A 5,130-nucleotide genomic window follows, 5' to 3' on the forward strand; every position below is an offset into this window, starting at 1 on the left:
AGGAGAGAGAGGGATTCGAACCCTCGATAGTTCCTAGAACTATACCGGTTTTCAAGACCGGAGCTATCAACCACTCAGCCATCTCTCCACAGCCTAATCCTTATTTTACTCCTACAAATAGAACATAGCCATATAAAAAATAAAAAGATTTATTAGCCTCTAGAAAGATATCAGATACAAGTTCCTTTTCGATATATCTCTGTATACTGTATACACGGATACAGGATCCGCTATACCCGCTTGTGAAATAAAGAGTAAATAATCTCTTCTCACCCCCATATCCAAATAAAAAAGCGGTTTAAGTAATAAATTTGAATTAAAGAGAAGAATCAATGGATTCATGATTAAACCCCTCCTACTTCTTGTATTTTTTTACAATTTTGGTTTAAGTGAGGGATCAAATATGTAGTCAACTTTATTTGATGGTAGCTTGGAGGATTAGAAATATGACTATTGCTTTCCAATTAGCTGTTTTTGCATTAATTGCGACTTCCTCAGTCTTAGTAATTAGTGTACCCCTTGTATTTGCTTCTCCTGATGGTTGGTCAAATAATAAAAATGTTGTATTTTCCGGTACATCATTATGGATTGGACTAGTCTTTCTCGTAGCTATTCTGAATTCTCTCATTTCTTAAATGAAATTTGGTTAATATTTATTAACCCCATAAAAAAGAAATAATAAAGGCCATTTCTTCTAAAAAATTAGAATAGTGAGACGTATTAAAACGCAATTTGCGTTCCGAATTGCTAGCTCTTCTCTTTCAGTATTATGAAATTCCATTCCCATTAGAATATTCATTGACAGATAATAAAAAAAGGAAAACTCTAATATAATAGAAAATGAAATGAAACGGTCGACCCAGACATAGAAGGTCGACCCAGGCGGATATACGCTATAAAATATATACCGTAGCGAGCGTAGTTCAATGGTAAAATATCTCCTTGCCAAGGAGAAGATACGGGTTCGATTCCCGCCGCTCGCCCGCTTAATTTATCAAAGTACTATGATAAAAAGTTTAGTCTAGTTAACTGTTTAACTACTTATATTAAATTAAGTATTAATTAGGTGTTAGTCTAGTGCCGTATCCCTTACTATCTTACCCTTCCTTTGCATCCCACTCAAAAAAAGAGGGCGCTCCAGAGGCAGAAATAGAACTCGCCAACAGAGCTCCAAAAATTGGGTATTAACTGAGACAAACAACGGGCAAACTTTTTTTAAAGGGAAGGGAGAGGTAGACTGTCCCTTTCGTTTCATTTTTATTTTCTGCAGGGTAGGGAGAGGCCTTGCGCCTTCTTTTTTTGAAGGCAAGTGACTTCGCAAACTGCTCAATTTTGCCCTCTAGGGCCGGGAACTAATGAATAAAAAAGGGTTGGATACGCCCCTCTACCATACATATCTAGAGAAATAGAATAGTCCTTTTATACAGACTGCTAAGTGCGGAGACGGGAATCGAACCCGTGACCTCAAGGTTATGAGCCTCGTGAGCTACCAAACTGCTCTACTCCGCTCTGGAGTACCAGAAACTGGTGGACAAAAAAGGCTTGAATACAAGCCTCTAACATGTCTAGACAAATAGAATACTCCTTTTATACAGAATGGAGCGGGTAGCGGGAATCGAACCCGCATCGTTAGCTTGGAAGGCTAGGGGTTATAGTCGACGTTGGTTGATTATTTTTAACGTCTCTAATTCAAAACCGAACATGAAATTTTGATTTCATTCGGCTCCTTTATGGATATTCTCACCACTTAACATCTATGTCAGCTTTTCTATTTGAATGGAACCAAAGCTCTCCGCTTTCTAGATGATCCTTATAGAGTAGGAGATAGAAATTCTATCTAAATTCATCTAATCTACTTACTTCGTTCCCTAATTTCATTCAAGAGATCCTGAGGAAAAGAATTGGGTTTCCACCGAGCTGAAACAATATGCGGATGGTTCTAGTAAACCAAAACTATCGTTTTTTAGCTATTTGGCTTCCTTATTCCTTATTTTAAGAAGATTTAGTTACGATTGGAAATCAACTTTTTTGTATCTTCATCCATAGATCCTTTACTCATATTTTCAAAATTGGAATACTTAATCCAATGCAAAATTATGCTTCGCGACTCTGTACTCATAATCCTATTTTTATTTTGGATGCAATTTAAATTAGTCTTTGGATACAAATCGCCAGAATGTATATTCTTCCTCAATATGCTATTGAGAGGAAAAGGATTTAATCCTTTATAAGAACTAAAGTTTTCATCGGAATATAAAAATAAAAAACTTAAGGATGCCTTAAGTATATCATTTCAAATTCAGTTATTAATAGAACGAATCACACTTTTACCACTAAACTATACCCGCTACATTGTAGATTATGGTATAAATGGTACCCTTTGTCAAGGATAGCCATTTGACAAGAAGGCTAATTCCCCCTTATTGAATCAGATGGAGAAGGTTCATGACACTGAGCCGTTGGTACTTCTACTTCGATCGCTCGCCTTTACTTTAGGATTTAGATAGCCCCTCTGGTCTGTAAAAAAAATCTTTTCTTACCATGCTAATAGCGCCTGAACCAAATGTATTTATTTTGATTAGGATCCTATTCTACGGTTACGACTACAATAATAATTATTTACTTTGCAAGGACGTAAGTGTGTCAGACTGCTAAATTGTTTTATTATTCCTACAATATAAACTAGGGGATATAGGGGGTAACACTGTCCCTATAAATTCCTTTTTTCCTTTTCTTTTTTGTCCAGAATTGAACAAAAAAGAAATTATGGAAGATGTTTTCTTCCCCCATTAAGTCCGAGCCATAGAGTAAGAGTGAGATGAGTTTTCCAAATTCATCATAGACTTTCCCTATGGCTTGATAGAAGTAAGCAGCAAAGAGTCGTAACTTAAAGAAAAAAACGGACAGGGCCGACAGATTTACCTGATGTAAAGAAGATCCTAAAAGTCTCTGATTAGTCGACTCTCTCCATTTAACACTTTCCTCTCTCTCCTTTTTTCCACTGACTCAATTCTAGTTTATTAGATTCTTGTTTAAAAGAATGCAAAAAGTTCAATAGAACTAAGAACACATAAAAAATAGCATAGAGGATCAAGGCCATTACCAAAAGTTCCTCCCAAGGATCCTATATCCTATTGGGTATCTGTTCCCCGCCTTTTCCCGCTAGGATCGGAAATCTTATATTTTCCATATCCATATACCGTTGAATCCTTGGGGTTCCAGAATCCGCCTATTTTACTAGTCTTCGGAAACGGAAAACCCTGAACCAAGAAGAGTTGGATATGTTATGTAGGGTATGTTTTTTTTTATTAATTTTATTTTGAGCTCTCAAGATATCGATATATACATATACAATCTCTACATAATGTCTCTCTCTCTATCTCTATATATTATATATATAATATGTACATTATGCAGTAGACCCATAATGGGAAATCCAAGTGGCTAATTTTTGAATTAAATAAAAAGCCCTTTTAACTCAGTGGTAGAGTAATGCCATGGTAAGGCATAAGTCATCGGTTCAAATCCGATAAAGGGCTTTTTAAATTAGTGGTAGAGTAATCTCGTGCTAAGACGTAAGTCGTTGGTTCGAATCTGATAGAGTACTTTTCTACTAAATTGATTCACTTTTTTTCTTTGTTTTTGAAACTTTCTCTATATTTTTAGAGAATTTTATGACTTAGTGCGGGATGGATGCATTTTTGGTATGAACACTAAATGAAGCACGGAGAATTAATCTATAACGATCAACTAAAAAAAATCCTAGATGAAAACATAACAGAAAAGTTGGAAAAACTCTTTGCTTTGGATCTATTTATACTTTTCGAGTATATTGACAATTCCAAAAAACTGCTCATACTATGATTATAGTATAATCACGAGCGGTTGTATATGGCCCTATCGTCTAGTGATGCCCCTATCGTCTAGTGGTTCAGGACATCTCTCTTTCAAGGAGGCAGCGGGGATTCGACTTCCCCTGGGGGTAGGGAGTATTATGAAAGGAGGTTAATCATAGATTAGCAAAAACCCTAGAATAAATTCTTCCTGGGTCGATGCCCGAGTGGTTAATGGGGACGGACTGTAAATTCGTTGACAATGTCTACGCTGGTTCAAATCCAGCTCGGCCCAAACCAAAAATCTAGGGCTTCGTGAGTATGAACTAAATCCTTTTGTTTTTCTTCCATAAAATAAAATGTCTGATCTATAGAAATAAAAGATAAAGAAAAAAGGGAAATTTTTTTTTCTAATCCATATCTCTCTCATTCCTTTCTTACAAACAAAAGAGTTTTTCTTATTGAAGGCTGGATTATTATCCATTTTTAGTGATAAAAAATCACGACATACTAGTTATGTCACTCTCACTATACCCACGTATAATATAATATGTGGGTATGTAGTATATGATTCGTACGAAAGACGAATCGAATCTTCTTATGGTTCTATTTAAGAATGGGTATGCCATACACCCCGCGGGGATTGTAGTTCAATTGGTCAGAGCACCGCCCTGTCAAGGCGGAAGCTGCGGGTTCGAGCCCCGTCAGTCCCGAACTAGGGTTCAATGAATGGAGAAATTGATATTTCCTTTTTCCATGAAAAAAAGGGGCAGGGAGCAAGATCAAATACCCACAGGGCACCCTTACTTCACTTTTTTATTTTGCATCTCTCATTAAAGAGGGAGGGAGGGCATATAGGAATTTTTTTTTCACTACTCCCAATCGATAAAGAAAGACACACATACGATATGTGGATTAGTAGAATTTAGGATATTATATTACTCTATCTTTCTTTATGATGATACCATCCTCATCTTAATTTCCTATTCCACTCTTATGGAATAGAGTACCGGTATTTTACCGGAATCCATACATAAATCGTATTCCCTTTTTATTTCAGACCTCTTTTCCCCATCTCACTTCTACTGCTTATTTGGATGTCTATGTGACCCATAGAAAGTGAAAGTTGGTCATATAATACATACATAATTGTATGTATAACTATAAGAAAAAGGAAGGGAAATTGTATAAGATTAAGAAAGTATAAGATTAAGAAAGCTCGTGGGTTAGAGATATAGAAAAGAAAAAGTAGAAAAGGATTAAAAAAGAGGGAATTCCTAATCCAATCAAAAAACCC

General features: G+C 36.0%; 4 non-coding genes across 4 annotated transcripts; 3 read left to right on the forward strand and 1 right to left on the reverse strand.

Moving 5' to 3' along the window:
- Nucleotides 1-88, reverse strand: TRNAS-UGA (transfer RNA serine (anticodon UGA)). Its single transcript has one exon. It is a non-coding gene; the product is annotated as a tRNA-Ser (tRNA).
- Nucleotides 89-912: 824 nt separating this feature from the next.
- TRNAG-GCC (transfer RNA glycine (anticodon GCC)) lies at nt 913-983 on the forward strand. Its single transcript has one exon. It is a non-coding gene; the product is annotated as a tRNA-Gly (tRNA).
- Nucleotides 984-3,467: 2,484 nt separating this feature from the next.
- On the forward strand, nt 3,468-3,539 carry TRNAT-GGU (transfer RNA threonine (anticodon GGU)). Its single transcript has one exon. It is a non-coding gene; the product is annotated as a tRNA-Thr (tRNA).
- A 507-nt stretch (nt 3,540-4,046) lies between these two features.
- TRNAY-GUA (transfer RNA tyrosine (anticodon GUA)) lies at nt 4,047-4,128 on the forward strand. Its single transcript has one exon. It is a non-coding gene; the product is annotated as a tRNA-Tyr (tRNA).
- The last annotated feature ends 1,002 nt before the right edge of the window (nt 4,129-5,130 follow it).

Source organism: Triticum urartu, unplaced genomic scaffold (genome assembly GCF_056163025.1).
Source record: "Triticum urartu cultivar PI428250 unplaced genomic scaffold, HENAU_Tu73 scaffold2, whole genome shotgun sequence".
NCBI classification, from domain to species: Eukaryota; Viridiplantae; Streptophyta; class Magnoliopsida; order Poales; family Poaceae; genus Triticum; species Triticum urartu.